We start from the raw sequence: 20,799 nt of genomic DNA, 5'->3' as shown, positions 1-20,799 counted from the left end.
TGAATGAAAGCTAAGTCAGAGTCAATTCCTATAAATGCCTCAAGGTCAAGAAATCAAAACTTAAGAGCAACCAATCACAAACAGTCAAACAGGTTTTCCCAGATGAGGTAACCTTAAGCTAGCGCCAATTAAGTCATTTTCTTGCTTTGTTTCCATGTCATCTCTAGCCTTTCCCTTAGCTCCTGCTGGTGGGGCATTCCTGACACTTTCTGTTTGGCATTGCCCAATTTGAATCAATGTTTGTTCAAATAAACTCTTCAAAATTTAATGTGCCTCAGTTTATCTTTTTACAATACAAATAGCCAATTTATGGAAGAAGAATTTCATGTGTATGATAAAAATGAGAAAAATGATTCCATCTCATTAGTGATTTTTAAAAATGCAAATTGAAATAACAATATATTATTTTCACATAGTGAATAACAAATGTTAATTATCTTGGTAAGGGGGCAGGAACACACATTTTCCTACAGTGTCTGTGGACATATAATTAATATAACTTCATGGAAGCAATTTGTCAGTTTTAAGAGCCTTATGCTCCTGCTCAAATAATAACTTATTCTAGTAATCCATTCCTAAAGCAAAGGTCAGAAATGTGGTGAAAGATTTATATACAAAGATGTTCACTGCAGTACTACCTACCATAGCAAAAACCATTCAACAGTGAGAAAATGGCAAATTAAATCATGATAAAGGTATAATGGAATACTAGTCATTATTTTAAAATGTAATCATAGATGTACATCTTTTGACAAAGAAAGGCAATCACATACAAAAGTGAAAATAAGAGTATAATCTCAACCATATAAAGATATCCATATAGAAAAATGACGCAAAGTGCTGTCCCAAAATATGAATAGTGCTTATCTCTTGATTGGCAGAGTCACAGGTGAGGATACAAGTTCAACTTCTGCATAAAGCCCCAAAACTGAGCATAAACAGTTTTTGGCTGGTATAGTGGCTTTACACTTCAGGGACCCCAGCTCCTTACATCTGTTTCTCCAATATCCGTACCGTTGCTCACATCTTCTTGATGTGAATGAAAAGTGTTGCCTCCATTCACATCGAAATGGGCTCAGCCCCACAATCACATTCCAAATAGCAGGAAGAAAAACGGGAAACATGATGGCGACACTCCTTCCTTTAAGGGTACAACTCCAAGATTCCATACATCACATTCAGTTTTATCCTATTGGCCAGAGCTTCACCACAAGGCCATATTTAGGCGGAAGTGAGGCTGGAAAATAAAGTCATAAATTGGATGATTTTGTGACTAATTGAAAAATCTTATTGTTGTGTAAAGAGGAATAACTGAATACTAGGCGACAATTTCTGCCAAGGCCCACCTCTTTGGCTACTCAAAGATCCAGGTGCTCTTTCTTCACATACATAGAACATGTTCACCCACTTACCAAAAAAGACAACCCCAAAATTTCATCTAGTTTTTAAATGTAGTATAAAGTCCAGAAATTCTGGGATATTCCCAGTTTTTTCCATCACATTGATATGAAGTTCCTCTTAGTCTGACATCCTATAAATAAAACACAAGCTCTCTGCCCCCTCCACCCAACACACATAATATACAATGACGGGATAGAAACACGAAACTTCACTAAAAAATCCTGTTTATACAATTTCTCCAAAGAAAGTAAAATCCTTTGGTATAAACTTAACAATACATGTATACAATCTGCAAGCCGAAAATGACATGTTCATGACAGAAATAAAAGGAGATGTAAATAAATAAATAGACTGTGTTCATGGATTGAAAGACTCAACATAACAAAGATGTCAACTCTCCCTGGATTGATGTATAAGCTTAATGCTCCTATCAAAATTCCAGCAAGGGGATTTTGCCTATGTTTTCATGGACATAGACAAGCTTATTCTAACATTTATATGGAAAGGCACAGGCGCTAGAATAGCTAATACGAGTCAGACAATTAAGTTTGTAAACTCACCCTAGAAAAAGTGCTACACACCTCATTGCTGAATATCACTATGGTCACCTTCGAAGTATTCCCTTTGGGAAGCTATGCACCAATGCCAGCACCTAGTCCACCCTTCAAAGCAATTTTGGAACTCTTTTTCTGGAATGGTCATCAGACCTGTCATCATATTACCCTTGATGTCCTGAATGTCATCAAAATGTGTTCCTTTCAATATTTCCTTTATCTTCTGGGTAAAGGAAGAAGTCATGGGGGGCCATATCAGGTGAGTAGGGAGGGTGTTCCAATACAGTTATTTGTTTACTGATTAAAAACTCCCTCACAGACAGTGCCGTGTGAGCTGGTGCACTGTCGTGATGCAAGAGCCATGAATTGTTGGCAAAAAGTTCAGGTCATCTAACTTTTTCACACAGCCTTTTCAGCACTTCCAAATAATAAATGAGTCAACTGTTTGCCCAGTTGGTACAAATTCACAATGAATAATCCCTCTAATAACAAAAACAGGTAACAACAGCCTTGCAACAAGTTTGCGAAATTAATTGTCAGACCTCATACATTCTTAAAAAATAAGAATAAAATGGGAAGAATCACTCTGTCCAATATTATGGCTGACAATATGGCCATATCATCAATTTATGTGGTGTTGGTGGAGGGATAGACACAGATCAATGGAATAGAATATAGAACTTAGAAATAAACCCACACAAATATGCCCAATTCATTATTGACAAAGACACAAAAGCAACTCAGTGAAAAAAAAGGTATCCTTTCAACAAATGGTGCTAGAACAACTGGACATCCATAGACAAAGAAGAAAAGAAAGAAAGAGCTTTGACTTAAACCTCACACTTTACACAAAAACTAACTCAAAAATGGATCATAGATTTAAATGTATAACATCAAACTATAAAACTTAGGATAAAAAGTTAGATAGATAAAAAGTTAGTTAGATTAAAAAAAAAACTTAGGTAAAAGCTTAGAAAACATAGGATAAAAATTTCAAGATCTAGGGTTAGGCAAAGAGTTCTTAAACTTGACACCAAACCATTATCGCTAAAAAGAAAACCTGGTTTTAGACTTCAATGAAATGTTTGCTCTGTGAAAGGCCTTGTTAAGAGGATACAAAGACAAACTGCAACCTGGGAAAAAATGTTTGCAAAACACATTAAATCCTACAAAGGACTAGTCTCTAGAATATATAAGAAACACTCAAAACTGAACAGCCAAAAGACCAATCAGAAAATGGGCAAAAAACATGAACAAATATCTCACCAAAGAGAATATATATGCATATATGACAAATAAACACCTGAAAAGAAGTTCAATATCACTAACCATTAGAGAAGTACAAATTAATATCTCAAACTACAATCAGATATTACTACATATTTATCAAAATGTCTAAAATAAAAAATAATCACAACACCAAATGCTTAAGAGGCTATAGAAAAACTGTATTAGTCACACATTGTTAGTGGGAATGTAAAACAGCACAGTTACTCTGGAAAATGATTGAGGAGTTTCTTATAAAACTAAACTTGCAATGAAACTACATACAACCCGGCAAGTGTACTCTTGAGCATCTATCCCAGAGAAATGAAAGTTTATGCTCAAATAAAAGCCTGTGCACAAATGTTTGTAGCAGCTTTGTTTATAACAGCCAAAAAAAGGAATCAGCCCAGATATCCTATAGCAGGTGAATGGTTAAACAAGTTATGGTATCTCCATACCATGGACTACTCAGCAATAAAAAGGAACAGATCATTGAAACATGAGAAAATTGGATGACTCTCCAGATAATTATGCTCAGTGAATAAAGCCAATCCCATTACATTTTGTTTTTGATAATAGCTGAAAATCTGAAAACAACCCAAATGTCTATCAACAGAAGAATGAATGAACAAATTGAGGTATCATCCATACAAATAGAATACTACTCCAAAATGAAAAAAAGGACTACTGATACACACAACATAGATGGACCTCAAAAATACTGTTAAGTGAAAGAAGTCACACATCTACCTGTATGAAATAGAAACCAGATTCCATTTACGTGAAATCTAATTAATCTGTAGAAGAGTCCAGGAGAGTCCAGAGTGGGCATGGGGTGGGGTAGACAGAGTAGAAAGGGGTATGCGAGAACTTTCTGAAATGATTAAATTATCTATATCTTTTGGGGACAGTGGTTACATAGGTCTACCGAATGTCAAACTTACTGAACGCTGAATAGCTATGCTTTTATATCATATTAATTATAAATCCATTTTAAAAAACGTAACAGGTTAGATTGAACACAGTCTTTATATAACTCACCTTGGTGTGTACATGGTCGCGCTAAGAGCCTGGGATTGCTGCCTTCTTAAGCTTCCAATTGCATTTAGATATTTCCATGTTCATCTCACAGCCCCTGAGTTATTCATTTACTCAGTAAACATTACTTGAATCCCTACTGTGTGCCAGGCACTATTGCTGGCATTTTCTCCCCTCTCCCGATATTTCAAGATTGGTGGAATCTGGAGAGAGAACTTGTTCAGGAACAGTGTCCTGGCTGTCCTGACACAAATTAGTCATCCTCCCAAATCCAGAAAGAAACACTGAAGACATCAAAAGAGCATGCGTTGCTTTATGTCCTTTTGTTGTGACTAGTGACTGACTTAGAAGCATGTCACTAAATATATTACCACCTTCTGTAGCATATGCAATGGCTGAGCACATCCACTGGCCTTGTGGGCTGTTTAAAAACACAACAGAGATTCTGCACAGGATGCCCAGGCTGGAGAAGAATGCCAAAGATACCCAGTCTTGCAGAAACACAGAATGAAGTTTTCAAAATCTTCTTTGCCTCTTCTCTCTCTCTTTTATTTTCCTTTCATTGTTCGCTTTTGATATTTTTTTCCCCTTTACAAAACAATTTTGCTCCCAGCCTCTCATTTCCTGTTTTGAATTTAAAACATTTTAAGTATCATAAAATAGAAGATGGTGGATTAGGTCAATGCTATGCTTACTACATCCCAGAATCACACCAAAATTACAAATAAATTATAGAGCAATGAACCTCAAGAATCATCAGGAGACAAGCTGAACAGAGCCCCTATAACTAAGGATATAAAGAAGAGGCTACATCGAGACTGAAAAGAAAATAAATAAATAAATAAATAAATAAATAAATAAATAAATATCATAAAATAGAAAAATTTTTTAAAGTTGTAAATGTCCTTTACACAGCTTTACTCCTCTAAAAGGAAGCACTGATATCTGAACACATTTTCTTAGTAAATACAACCATATGAGAAGGGTCTCGACATGAAAAGAAAGCACAAAATACAAATTTTGACAATAAGACAAATTGGGGAAAGTATAGGTGAGGAGAAATGGTGACTTTCTGTCAAAGGTTAAAAATGAGAAGTTAAAAGGGTAAAACTAAGCAAGGCCTTCCATAGCTCAGTTGGTAGAGCGGAGGACTGTAGTGGGTAAAAGGATAAAACTATTAACATCATTGCAAACAAAAAGTCATGTTCTGGAACTGTAGCAACAATGACACATTGCATAAAATGTAATAATACTAAGTTTTAAAAGTAGAGGTAATGTTTAACGACAACAAAAGGCCAATGAAAACTATGAGCCTCATATTGTCAGTAATTTCAATAGGTAGACGTGAAATCAGATACAATTAAAGTTTCAAGAAACAAACTTCAGGAAAAAAAAACATGCCAAGACATTGCTATAAATAGTAATTTCTTAATACTTTGCTTATTTGCATATTTGGAAGGTAAGCATTCCCATAGAAAATGGCACAGGGTCTTAATGACTTGCTTTCATGATTAGACAATAAGTGAATCATGAATAGAACCTAGACTTTCCAGCTCGTGCAGTAATGGCCTGGCAGCAAACCAAAGAAATATACCTGGTATTTTAAAAGATACTTTTGCATTTAAGAGTTCTCCAAATTATTTCATGGATCACCTCTAGCTAACAGCAATTTAAATATTACTTCCCATTGTATCAAACTAGCAGCTCTTCTAAGCAATACATGTTTAATAGTTGTTGTTCATTTCTCATTTGACTCAAAGGAGATCATTTAATATTGAATTTTAAAAATAATTTTATGCTGTTAGGATTCCTGTCATGAATTCAAGAAAGATAAATCAGCACATTATTTTTTTAAAAAAATCAGAAGCTTGTGTTTTAATATGTAGAATACAATAAAGCCATTCTCAGATCATAATATCAGTATTGATTTATGGATTAGTTGTTGTAGATAATCATCCAAAGAGCTCAGAGACCTCCAAATCATTCTATAGGAGGCAAACTGTCGGTTTCTTTAGAATCCACTCGTTCTTGCCCAGCAGGAAATCATGCCCTAAATAGGGACAGAAAGCTTGCCTTAATAAACGCAATATTTCATATAAGCCAAAGATGGGATTATTTAATTTAACAGGAAACAAGTGTTACAATAATATAGGAAGCTAGCACAATCTGCGATATTGAGAGTGTTACCATTCATATTAATAAACAGAATTTTGGCCCACGTCAAACAGTGCCAGCCTGTAACAATGGTGGCATAATTTTGAAACTGATATACAATGGAGGACGCCACTTCATGGGAAGTCTTGCCCAGGTGAATTTCATCTGTCCTTAAAGGTTTTTATTTTTCTCTCTTATCTGGAAACACAGTAAGTATTAAGAACTATCATCCAGAAGTTGGTTTACTAGCATTTGTGAGAGAAATCCACATAATTATCAACAAAGTACATAAATCCATCAAAGGTATCGATGTGGGTGACTTAGGAAGAAAGAAGGAGCTATAACCATCATTCATATAGATGTGAATCAGTTCAATTCTATCCCATTTTGCCTTAAGAGTGAATAAACTATTTTTATGGATTATTAGGGAATAATCTATTTCTTAGTAATATTCTACTTTAAAAGTCCATATTTTGTAAAGTGTTAATAAGAATCGAAAAATATGGCTACATAAGAATGGCCAGAAATTGAAAGTGCTTTTTTACATCCATAATTTCAGAAAAATGAATATACTTCAGCTTTGTTAGTAAATTAGCATGGACATCTACCAGGCAGAAGATAGAATAACAACATTGCCAGGCAGAGGAGGGCAAAGGTAACACATATAAGATGCTTAAAACACCCTGTCCAAGAAGTATTCCTGGAGTAACTCTAACTCAGGTTAATTTTTCTAGAATCCCATCAAGATTTACATATTAGTCTATAAAAGCTGTGACTATGGCAAAATGTCTAAATGTACTAGTATGCTTTCTTTCTAATGGAAAAGGTTTTGATACAAGAGACCTGAGTTTGAATCCTGGTTTGCCTCTAATAAGCTATGCAATTTTGAATGACTTTTATGAGGTTCAGCTTTTCCATCTATAAACAGAAATAATAATTCCTACTTCAGAGGCTTGTTGTATGGCTTATTTGGGATAACATGAATATAACCTACTGCTAAGTGGAAAGTAGATAATTCATAAATGGTAGTTCTCTCTCTGTTCCCCTCAGGCTAGGCATCAAGGTTTCTTTAATTTTTATGATTCCTCCACAACTTAAAGAATTCTACATACAATGGACACTCAATAATTACTAATGACTAATTACTCATCAAAATATCTCAGCTATGAATACACAGGTTTTAGTCACCACTCACTCCATGTAAACTGGATTTCTACCTGATTGCAACTATCCACATAAAAGATTAACAATCAAATTAAAGAGCAGTAGATATTTATGGCTTATATTGAAATAAATTTTAATGGTTCTAGAAAAAAAATCTCTGAATTGGTTATATAAGATCAAGAGCTCTCTTCCCATTATATGTAAGTTAAATAATGTCCAAATATACAAGCATACAGTAGACTAACAATAGAATTCCATATTGATTTGTTTGTCCAAAACACATGAAAAGCAAATAATATGGAGAGCTTTATGATGTTAATAGTTTGCCTAATCACATCATTTGGAATACAACACTTTCTCTTTCTACTTTAAAATGAGTGTTAAAAAAAAAAAAATCAATATTCTCTCCCTGCACTATCTGTATGCTGTCACCACACGATGCCCTCATAATTTTCTAACAGTAAATTCAAATCAAAATTGCACCAAAGTGCCACTTACATTGGCTTCATTCGGACCTGTCATGAGATTATTGTTACAATATGAACTATATTTGCATACATTAAAATACAGCAGAAAAAGTTGCCACTATGCATGCTAAATAGTTGTTTCTCCTAAACTTAAATATCTCAGGTGGCTCACTGTTATTCCCCAAGTCCCTAAGGGCATTTTTCTACATTAAAAATTGCCTGCATCGAGGCAATTATTTGCAAAAACTCAAATCAACAATACCTTTGCTTATTTGTGATATTGTCTCTATTTTTCTATGTCTGTTTTCAAGCTGCAAGGCTGCCATGAAAGCTGAATCTTTATGAGTTCATACTCTCCTGCTGTTTCCCTTTCACCTCAAGTCAGCCTCCCCTGTTGCAAAGGGCATGTGCTAATGATCCAAGTCACATGTGAGTATATAAAAGAAAAAAATGAAAAGGCTGTTATCACATTAATGAAATGAACAAGGGAGGTTTTAGACAGAAAAGCTACCAGGCTTTGAGCAGTAGCCCTGTTATCCTTCACAGTAACTCTTCTGCTCCTTACCTCTACCTGTCTTCTATCTGCAGCCTGGTTGATTCATGACCACGAGCTTGTAGATGCTGCTAGCCTGAGAGAGCACCAAAACCCACATGTGGAAGTTGTTATTCATAAAATATGCAGTTCTATTTTAAACCACACCTCTGACTGGAGGCGGGTATTTGCCTGAAGGTAGGTCATTGAGAGTCAGTGCAAATGAAGGCAGTTCCCCAGCAGGGAAAAAAAAAAAAAATTAGCTTAGGGATCTTTGTGGACATAGGTCTTTCCCAAAGCAGCACCAATGGTGCTCTTCATGATGGAGTCCCATCAGCCGGGTGCTGAGCCAACGCCTCCACACTGATTACAGAGCGGAGGTTCTCAGTAGACAGTTCACCTGCCTTCCACTGACTCTGGGCTGCCATCCTTGTAAATGAAAATAAGGGTTACAGTGAGAGACACAGGATACACCGTACAATGTGGTAATTACATTGCTAGTTACTCTTCTACCTACAGTAACATTCACTAGAAACTCTCAAACACAAATCACATTAGAGGAGATACCATCTCTAACTTACCCTAGCTTATGAGTATTTTAAAATCATGGAAAATACTTTAAAATCACAGAAAGTGTTGAATGCCTGAGTCTCTGGGGAACCTGGGTCTTAAGTTCCATACAGAATGGCACCTCTTTTCTCTAGTCTTGGTGGCTTCCAGCTAAGATACTGCCCTTGCTCACAAACTCCAACTTGAAAATGGTGGTGGTAGGGGGTGGGGGTTAGGGAGTGTTTGTCTTTGAAGATTTCTCAGCTGGCTCTAGACCACTGGTTCTCAAACTCTGCTGGAATCACATAAGGAGTTTTCAAAAATACAGAGGTCTTGGGTTCCACCTTCAGAGAATCTGGTTTACTTGGTATGGGGTTGGCTAGGCAAAGACTTACTAGATGATTCGATTGTACAGAAAAGTTGTTCAAGAGCCATTGCACTAGACCAGTGGTTCTCAAAATGTAATGCACATGTGACTCACCTAGGGATCTTATTAAAATGCAGGTTTGTTTCAGTAGGTTTTGGTAGGGGTTAGAGACTCCACTTTACTGTTGAGATCCCAAGTAATGCCAATATTCCTGATATGCAGACCAAGCTTTAAGTAGAAAGACTTTAGACCTATGGGTAATACAGGCAATGAGATCATAAATCAATAACCTGAGAATTTACCTTTGATGAGAGCAGCAACCCATTCTGGTGAATGCATAGTAATGGTATATGCAAATTATATGTATTTCCATTTACATGCACTTGAAAAAGATACTGGATCATCATTGCGAGTCACTACATCTGGCGCTGGGTGTCATCTGAACCTAAATATGATTCTGTTCTTCATCCAAATTGACATATAAAAGAAAAGTATTTATTTTGATATCAGGCAATCAAGAATTGTCCCTCTAGGTACAAGTGTTTTATATATATATATATATATATATATATATATATATATATATATATATAATATATATATAAAATCAAATTGTGTGCCTGCTTCCCCACCTCCAGGTTTTCTGATTCCTATAGAACCCTTCAATTCCAAGTGGAGAGGAATCAGAAAGGATTTAGTTGGCTACAGGATTTCTAAAACAATTGGTATCAACAGTTCCCAGATTACTGGAAGTGCGAAGAAGAGTGGCCCTTGGGTCCTGAAAAGCAATAGAATAATTGTTCTCAGAGATTCTTAATCCAAGGGAAGGGAAGAGAGTCAAGGCAGGAGTACGTGGTTCTCAGGTGTTCTGCCAAATGACAGAAATAGTAGAAGCCTCTAATAATTGAGGGACTTCATTTTCTCTGGAGCCTCTGGTGAATGTAGAATTTTCAGCAGCTAAAGACTGGATTGATTTTTGTGGTCTGGATATACTGCTGAAGAGTACAAAAATACCAGAGAGAGATGCCAAGTTAATGGCTGCTTCCAGCAAAAATTCTAAGACATGCTTAGAAAATTAAACTTAATGCTTGAAGACCTATCCTGGTATCTAGGTGCTGAAATTTATCAGAATCAAAGATTAGTGGTATTCCTATTCAAATCAGGAAACAGCCATTCCGAACAATAATTCACTGTAACCTACAAATAGAAAGAAGCACTCTCACCGAGTTAAAAGTTTATTTTAGGAGCTAAGGATAAAAATCATTCTAAATGATAAAACACTAGACCCTTGGTAATTAAACACAAACTAGAGAAATGCTAACTATCATTGCTATTTTTAACAGTGTGCTGGAAATCTTAGCTAACATAAAAACATAATAAAAAAACATAAAAACATAATAAAAAAAACACTGCAAAGGAAAGAAATAGGGAAAGAGAAAACTGTCCTCATTTGAAGATGACAAGATGATGAGAAGGAATCTATAAATCAATAGAAAAACTCTTGAAATTATTCAGAGATTTCAGTGAGTGATAATATTTACTAAATAAAATGTTAAAATCTGTGTATGCTGCAAACTATACAAATAGCAGATTAGAGGAAAACAGACAAAAAGGTATTATAAGCCTTAATATATAAAAAGCTTTTACAAATGAATAACACAAATAAAAGCATTTTGATAGCATAGGCCAAGTGAATAAACATAAACAATCCAATTGAGTATATAAGAATCTCTTAAATAGAAATAAAAATGTAAATTTTAAAATAGGAGACAGATTTCTGGTCAGGATGGCAAAGTACGTCAATGATGTGCTCACTTCCTTTCAGGACCACATCAATTACAACTAAACAGAACAACCATCATTGAGAATCAGCTGAAGTCTAGCTAAACCGAAGCCCTACATCTATGGACATAGAGAAGGAGCCACCTCGAGACTGGTAGAAGGGGCAGGGACTCAGAACGAGCTGGTCCCACACCTGCATGTGACCATTAAAAATTGGGAGAGATATCTTGGCTGAGGAGTTCCCCCCTTGAAGAACAAGGGGTCCCAGCCCCACACCAGAATCCCTAGACTAGGGTTACAGTGCCAGAGAGAGAAGTTCCCATAAATTCTGGCTATGAAAACCAGCAGAGGCTGTGGCTGAGTGAGACAAAGGACGGCTGTATTCCTAAGCACTTCTCTTTAAAAGCCCACAAACAGATTTACTCCCCGCTATGAACTCCAGCGCTGGGGCAGCAGCTCGAAAGTCACCAGGGACAGACAGGGAGGAGTTGAATTATCTAGCTTCAGATTGAGAGTTAGAGGGGCAGCTTTTTCTGGGATGGAGTTGCTGGTGGAATCCATTGTTTCTTTGTTGAGCCCTTCCCCTCCCGGTGTGCAGATGCACGCAAACACCAATCTGAGTCTCCATCAAACTGGCTATCACCTTTCATCTGCCCCACCCTACGGATTTCCTGAGACCCCTCCCCACCCAACTTTTGGGAACACCCAAGCTGCTTCCAGTGGCTTTTCTGTGCAAACAATCTGTCTTAGCTCATGGTGTGGACTTTCATAAAATCTCTCCAAAGTTCACAAAACCAAAACAAGCAGCATCTGGCTCCAACGTGTCCCATACGTCTGGCTGAACAAACCTAAGCCCAGCACTAGTGACAGCTGGCCTTGATTCACAGATTGGCCTCTTGAGGCAACTACAAGCCCAGTGCAGGTGGTGGTCATCTGTGAATTGCTTTACAGCTCATACCAGCTGACCCCAGGCAGGACACAGATTGTGGCTAAACTTGGCCTTCAGTGTGGCCCCTCTCAGCTGGCTCCAGGGCTTGCATGCCTGGTGGCCAGTTTTGGACCAAGCCGGAGCATTACCAAGCCTCCTCCAAGGACTAGATACCCAAAGTGCAGATGGGGCAGGTTCCAGAGCCCCAGTAAAGTGAACCCTGCTCTACAGGGTCAGTCCCTGAAACACAGATCCTCCACTGTCGTCACAGCCAGTCCTCAAACCAATCAGCATGAGGGTGAATACCTCCCATTGATGCGCAAACAGCTACCAAGACTGAACTACAATAGGAGGGCACACACACGCCACACAAGGGACACACTTGGAGCACCTGATTCTGATGACCAGGGAGACTACACCCCTGGGTTGCACAGAACACCTACTACATAAGGCTACTCTACTAAGATGGGGAGGCACAGTAGCTCTACCTAATACACAGAAACAAACACAGGGAGGCAGCCAAAATAGGGAGACAAAGAAATGTGTCCCAAATAAGAAAACAAAACTCCAGAAAAAGGACTAAACAAAATGGAGACAAACAACCTACCAGATACAGAGTTCCAAACACTGGTTATAAGGATGCTCAGTGATCTCAGGGAGAACTTCAACAAAGAGATAGGAAACATAAAAATGAAGATAGACAACCCAAAAAAGAACCAGTCAGAAATGAAAAATACAATAACTGAAATGAAGAATACATTAGAGGGAATCAACAGTAGATTAGATGAAGGAGAGGATTGAATCAGCAATTTAGAAGATAAGGTAGCAAAAAACACCCAATCAGAACAGCAAAAAGAAAAAAAGAATACAAAAAAATGAGATTAGTTTAAGGGGTCTCTGGGACAACATCAAGCATGTCAACATTTGTATTGTGGGGATACCAGAAGGATAAGAGAGAGAACAAGCAATTGAAAACCTATTTGAAGAAATAATGACTCAAAACTTCCCTAATCTGGTGAAAGAAACAGATATACAAGCCCAGGAAGAAGAGAGAGTCCCAAAAAAGATGAACCCAAACAGGCCAACACCAAGACACATAACAATTAAAATGCCAAAGGTTAAAGACAAAGAAAGAATCCTAAAAGCAGCAAGAGAAAAGCAGTTGGTTACCTACAGGAGAGCTCCTCTAAGACTGCCAGCTGATTTCTCAACAGAAACTTTGTAGACCAGAAAGGACTGTCAGGAAATATTCGATCAAAGCGATGGAAAGCAAGAACTTACACCCAAGATTACTCTACCCCGCAAAACTATCATTTAGAATCGAAGGACACACAAAGAGCTTCCCAGACAAGAAAAAGCTAAAGCAGTTCCTCACCACCAAACCAGTATTATAAGGAATATTAGAGGGTCTTCTTTAAGATGAAAATAAAAAAAATAAAAAATATGAATAATAAAATGGCAATAACTACATATCTATCAACAATTACTCTACACGTAAATGGATTAAATGCTCAAATCAAAAGACACAGTGTGGCTGATGGATAAAGAAAACAAGACTCTTACATATGCTGCCTACAAGAGGCACACAAGGACAGAAAATAAAGAGATGGGAAAAAGATATTTCATGAAAATGGAAACAAACAAACAAGCAAAGCTAAAGTAACAATACTTATATCAGACAAAATAGACTTTAAAACAAAGGCTATAACAAGAGACAAAGAAGGGCCCAGTAATCCCACTTCTGGGTATTTACCCAAAGAAACTGAAAATGCTACTTCGAGGGGATCTGTGCATCCATATGTTCATTGCCTCATTATTTACAATGGCCAAGATGTGGAAGCAGCCTGGGTGTCCTTTGATGGATGAATGGATAAAATGGAGATGGTACATTTATAGAGTGGGATATTGCTTGGCCATGGATGGGAGGGGGTTCTTGCCATCAGCGGTGACAGGGATGGATTTGGAAGTATTGTACTAAGTGGAGTATACCAGACAGAGAAAGACAGATGCAATGTGATTTCGCTTATATGTGGAATCTAAAGAACAAAATAAACAAACAAAATAGAAGCAAATTCATAGATACAGAAAATATTTTAATGGATGCCAGATGGAAGGGGGGTGGGAGGGTGAGTGGAAAGTGGGAAGGAATTAAGAAGTACAAATTGATTCTTACAAAGTAATCATGGGGGTGTAAGGTATAGCATAAGAAATATAGTCAATAATTTGTAATAACTATGTATGATGTCAAATGGGTACTAGATTTATCAGGGTGATAGATGGGATGGGCATTGGGTGACGGTGAAAAAGGTGAAAGAATTAAATTAAATTAAAGAATACAAATTGGTAATTACAAATTAGTCATGGGAATGTAAAGTAAAGCAGAGAGAATATAGTGAATAATATGGTAATAAATATGCATAGTGCCAGGTGGGTACTAGAGTAGTCAGGGAGATCACTTAAATTATATAAATATCGAATCACTATGCTGTACACCTGAAATTAATATAAAATAACATTGAATGTCAAAATAAATAAAGTATAAAAAATAGGAGACAGTAATACCAATTTGATACAAAAATATTTTTTAAAATATAACATTTGTCAACAACTATAGACAGTACAGCATGAAGAGTACACCCTAACATAAACTATGGACTTTGGTGATAATTATGATTCAATACATGTTCATTGATTGTAACAAATGTACCACTGTGGTGCAGGATGTTGACAGTGGAGGAGATTATGGGTGTATGAGGACAAGGGGCATGTGAGAACTCTGTGCTTTCCCTGCTTCCCACTCATTTCCATGTGAACTTAAAAGAGCTCTAAGAAAAGTTTACTGATTAAAAGAAGAGATCATGACAAAAACACTCTTATACACTGATAAAGAGTGATTTGGCATCAGCAATTTGAAAGATATTGATACACTAGGATACTATCATTTGCTTCTAGGAATGAATTTAATTTGTTAAGAATTAGCAAACACTTATGTATGAGAATGTTTAATATGACTTAAAAATAAACAACAAACAAACAAAACAAAACAGAACCTAATTGCCAATGAGTATTCCAAACTAAAGGAAGTGCAAAGTCGCTGAGGCAATAGCATGCCTGGAATATTTAACAATTTAAAATGGTCAAGGTAAAATATAACATAAAAAAGGAAGATGATATGGTTTTAATCTTAACTCTATAAAAATATAAATATATAAACTCTTCTTAAAATGGATCGAAGACCCTCAAAAAATTAAAAATAGAACCACCATATTAGTCAGTAATTCCACTTCTAGGAATATATCCAAAGGAAACAAAAACACTAACTCAAAAAGATATCTCACCCCTATGTTCATAGCAGCATTGTTTACAATAGCCAATACATGAAAACAACCTAAGTGTCCATCAATGGATGAATTGATAAAGGAATTATGATATATATACCTTGACCATTTTAAATATAATATATATTATATATATAAAATATTATATATTATTTTATATATATATATGTTTCCCTTGAAGGCACTACGCTAAGTGAAATAAGTCAGACAGAAAAAGACAAATACTGTATGATCTCATTTACATGTGGAATCTTAAAAAAAAAAAAAAAAAAAACATAGAAAAGGAGATCAGTCTAGTGATTACCAGAGGTGGAGGGTGGAGGAAGGGGAGGAAGGTGGTCCAAAGTACAAGCTTCTGGTATAAGATAAATAAGTACTAAGGACGCAATACAGCTAATAGTGCTGTATGATATATAGGAACGTTGTTAAGAGAATAAATCTTAAGAGTTCTCATCACTAGGAGAATATTTTTCTACTTTTTAATTTTCTTCTTTCTTTTCTTTTTATTGGACCCATATGAGAAGATGAAAGTTAGCTGAACCTGTTGCAGCAATATCCTCGTATGTTAATTAAACATCATGTTGTATGCTTTAAATCTGCACAGTAATGTATGTCAATTATTTCTCAATAAAACAGGGGGGTGGGGTAGGGAATAGAGAGTCCTGGACAGGTGCTATAAAAAAAAACGTATAGCATTGTACAAATATAGTAACAATACTATTTCTGGGTGGTAAGATTTTGAGTGATTTTTACATTTTTTTTTCTTTTTTCCAAATGTTCTTCAATAAACACATATTACATACAGAATTTAAACACAAAATAAATATTATTAAAAATTATTACTCAAGGCTAGCTCAATATTTTTAAAGTTGATCTATCTAATTATCACATTAGCAGTCCATAAAAAAAATAACTACATGCTTATATCAATTCATGCAGAAAAAGTATTTTACAAAATTCAGCATTTCTTCATTGTTAAAACTCTCAGCAAACTATGAATAGAAGGGAACTTCTTTAACTTAATAAAAGGTATTTACAAAATAACTACAGCTAACATCATACTTCATGGTGGAAGACTGAATACTTCCCCCTAAGTTCAGGAAGAAGGCAACTTAAGACTTCTACCATATGTGTTAAGGGAAACAACGTAATACCTTGCTACTCAAAGTGTGTTCCAGGAAGCAATACTATGGGCAACACCTGGAAATATGTCAGAAGTGCAGAATTTCAGGCCAAGTCCAAGACTTACTGAACCAGACTCTACAGCTTCAAGGTACCCAGACAGTCCATACGCACATTACGGTGGGAGAAACCCTGTGTGTACCAGAGCAAGCTTTGGAGCTAGACAACCTTGGGTTTCAATCTCATCTCCACTAATGCGTGGCTTTGGGCAGGTCACCTAATCTATCTGGGTTTCAGATTCCTTCCTCCTCTAAAAAAAATGGAGAAAACATCTGCCCTGCCAGGTTGTCATAAGGGTAAAGATAATGGACCCGGTGAAATCATGCTCAAAATGTGCTAGTGTTATCAAGAATGTTCCTTTAAGAAGCCTGAGACATATCTGCTACTCCTTTATAATAACCATAGCTTGCTAGTGAATAACAAGTGCAGAGGTGTAAATGCAGAGACAGAAAGCTATCATTACCCAAACTGATAGAGGAAAAGCAAAAACAAGAGCTCAGCTCTCCTGAGTGCCAGACTATCTATCACACACTGTGTTTTACTTGGCTGGGCCCTTATCACGAAGCTCACACTTCCCGCACCCCCAAGCTGTTTCCAGAATTGCTGAGTTGTGTATTCCTATGATATACAATATCACAGTCATAGGTAATATTAGCCTGTGTGTATAGAGACGTAGTATTGCTGTCATTTCTAAAGGCCAAATTGAGACGTAGGTAGGACATCTCCCTTCTCAATCTACCGTGTGTTTCCAAACTTTAAAAAAAGGAAGTTCCTTATTTCAATCTTATAGATAGCTTGTTTGGTTTGCAAACTGGCCTCCTTACACACAGAGGGCAAGGAGAGACTGAAGAAAGAGGCAGACCACTCCAGATTGGTAGATGACAGTTTAAATAAGCAAGGGAACTTATGAGGATCGTCTTCTGGCCCCCGCTGCCAGAACCTTAAATGTTTATATAGGGGCTCAGTCATATACATAGCCCAAACGGTCGCAAAAACACCTTACTCTCTCAAGGCTAAGTCTTTGAAACAGCTCCTAGTGTGGGAATGGTGGGCAGAATGTGCATTCCAAGAATGGGGACAAGGTGAGAAGCTTCCAGTTGCCTGGGTCCAGCTCTCGAATCAACCAGTGGTCAGATCCCCTGGATGACCTCTTCCAACAATAGCTCTGGAAAAGAAAACGTAAAAATAGTCCATCGGAGTGAAAAATGTAAAGTGGAAGTGTTAAAGACATGTGCGAGAACTCGTTTTAGCTCTAAATAGCAATGAGAAGATCAGAAAAATGAATTCCATCCTTCATATTGGTCAACAGCAAAGAGTTAATGAGGCTGAGTCAGAACAGGGCTTCTTACTCCTAATTCCAATATTTCAGAACCTGACTGTCATCATGTGCTCATGTCTGATTTATTGCCTTCCTGCTGCTATTTTAGCCAATGTCCCCTTTCTGTCCTTAATGAGGATATAGAACATTTGGTCACCAGTTATCTTTGCAAAAAGTTCCCGTGTCCTTATTCAATCATCGCTCACGTTTGTCTTCATCAGCTTTGCTAAATTTTATCTCATGAACAAACCATTTTTCCTGTTGCCTTTCACTCAAACAAGATACCAAATCCATCTCTTCTCTTCGTAGTTGCTTTAAATTCCTTTCATCCCTTGTCGTCTGTGCTCTGGGCGTTTGAATAATGGTGGTTCTAGGAAGAGCTGTATAGTTCTCATCAGCTACTCAAATTCTGTGTCTGTCTATAATCCTGGAGCATGTCCTCCTGTAGGGCCTGACCCCACATCCTGAGCAGGGCCACTAGGTACCAGGGCTCTTTATCCTTTCTCAGAACTGCCATGTTGCCACACAGCAATCCCAGACCCATGCACATCAGACACCACCCACTGTAACAGGAGAAAAATGAGGGCACTACAGCGAGTTTTCATAAAACTGCATTTATGTCCCTAGAAATAGTTGCCCTGTATTCTAAGATTACATCTTTCTGACTTCTGTGTTTTTTTTCAAATATCTTCTGTTGGAATAACATTGCCCTCCTTTTCAGTCTTACTTTGCAAAACTAAATTTGTGGCAGCCCTCAGTCAAGCTCTTCATCTCTGCTATTTTTGTTGTTGTTTATAAGGTTGTGAAGAGCACACACCTCCATCTCTATGGTCAGAGCTGGATTCTTTCTGCCCTGCTTTCTGTTGATGAAGTAACCATAGACAAGTTGCTAAAGCTCTCTAAGCTTTTGTTTATTTGTATTACAATGGAGATAACAGTACCTACATTGTCAAAAAGGTAATAAATAAGATAGTATATGCTAAGTGCATAACATAGTACCTAGTTCAGAGTAACGAATCAATAAATAGTAAGTATGATTATTACTTACTAACCCCTTGAGGGTTATTTGGCCAAACATTTAAAATAAGCTCCCATCTGTTGTCAAGATCTCATTTTTCCTTCTGAGAGAAAGACCAACATCCAACCAACCTCAGAACCTCACCTTGCATTGCAGGTCAGACCTACAGAACAGAGCTGTATGACTGAAGCAGAGCCAGTGTATTAATCATGGTTTTTATTTTCTATATTTTAACATCCGTTGGCATCTGGGAGGCTTTGTGGACCAGAGAAGGACCTACCTTTTGCAGAATTTGCCAATTCTTATGCAAACCAACCAATTCAAAACCCATAACTCCAACCACCTCCTTTAACTAACTCTCCACCACCAAGCCAATATTTGCCCTGAATCACCCCGGGGCCAGGTACCCAAACATTAGACCACCCTTACAGCCTCAAGCCATTGAAAGTATTCGAAGTAGCCAACCTTAAACTGCTTACCTTGCCCTGCCTTGTCATTCTTGCAGAAACGACAATAAACGCTTGCTCCTTCGGGCTCCTGACAGACCCAGGTGCTTCCACATGTGGCCCTGTGGGCTATACCTCCTTTTTCTAGGGAATTGTTGAGTAAAAGCTTCTTCCTTCTTGACAGTTGTCTCCTGATCTGTTGGCCTCATCATACCTGATTAAAACAAATCTAGGGTATATTTTAAAACAGTCAGCAAATCAGATGATTTGGGGTGGTGATGAATAAACACCCCCTTAAATTTGTATAAACCAAGGTATCACTATCAGAGTGCTACTATATTCCTTACTGATAGATCCCTCCCATCTCCACTCCAAATCCACTTGGTACTAGATGTGAATATCCAGAATGGCTAGAGAATTGATTTGGCTTCCCAAGGATGACTTCCAGGATTGAATATCATCCACGTGATATGTGAGGCCAGGTTCAGACCCACTTCTAAATTGCAGGAATAGGGTATTCACTTCAGAGAATTTTTAAAAACCAGGCCTCAGTTATCTTACAACTGTCCCTTTATTTTCTTGGAATCAATAACAGGGCAGAACAAGCAGTATATAATTAAGAAGAAGCCTGGCCACTGTTTTAAATACAAGCTACAATGGAGCAAAAATCACGTTTTGCTTGTTTCCTGGGAAGAAATTAATTTCTTATTATTTACTTTCAATGCTTTGATGATAGTAAAGTTTCCTTTCTTTCAGTTCTTAAGTTATATGATTTTATATGTATTCCCATCATTTTATTTTCTCACCAATTTTGATATAGTTCACTGAGATACTAGGACACATGAATTATTATTGTTAACTAACAGATGAGACTAAATAAAGTACGTGTATTTGTTCCATACAAGAAATAACTCTGTGAAGTTCAGAAACTTAAAGCTTTGTTTCTTCTTATACCACCGACTCGCCTAGAAAAACGTCTTCTTGGCCAAAAAAAAAGTTCCTCGCAATCACCTAAGAAATTGCTCATTCTCCAGAGGGTCAAATATCCCCACCCTGCATCACCATTGAGGATGATAAAATGGAGCATAGACTTTTAGTGGCTCTGAATTCCTGACTTTCTTGATTCATTCTGGACATTGACCAGAATAACCTGCTGGGAGACCCCAATAAAAAGACTGCCTTTACAAACACTTTGCCTTTCCCTTCATTTATAATTGAGGTTGAGCTTGTCAATAAAGCTTTCCAAAGGCCATTCACCACAATACTCTTAGACAAGTATTTACATTCTTTCCTCC

The 20,799-nt window shown here is 37.0% G+C and overlaps 1 long non-coding RNA gene across 1 annotated transcript; it reads right to left on the bottom strand.

Moving 5' to 3' along the window:
• Positions 1–868: 868 nt before the first annotated feature.
• On the bottom strand, positions 869–20,232 carry LOC117021512 (uncharacterized). The gene is made up of 3 exons (XR_004422876.1): positions 19,538–20,232; positions 17,726–17,887; positions 869–1,237 (listed from the first exon to the last, which is right to left on the bottom strand). It is a non-coding gene; the product is annotated as an uncharacterized LOC117021512 (long non-coding RNA).
• Between the last annotated feature and the right edge of the window lie 567 nt (positions 20,233–20,799).

This window comes from Rhinolophus ferrumequinum, chromosome 4, assembly GCF_004115265.2.
Source record: "Rhinolophus ferrumequinum isolate MPI-CBG mRhiFer1 chromosome 4, mRhiFer1_v1.p, whole genome shotgun sequence".
NCBI classification, from domain to species: Eukaryota; Metazoa; Chordata; class Mammalia; order Chiroptera; family Rhinolophidae; genus Rhinolophus; species Rhinolophus ferrumequinum.
Note: the sequence above shows the minus strand (reverse complement) of the source record. Positions and strands in the feature narration are given on the sequence as shown.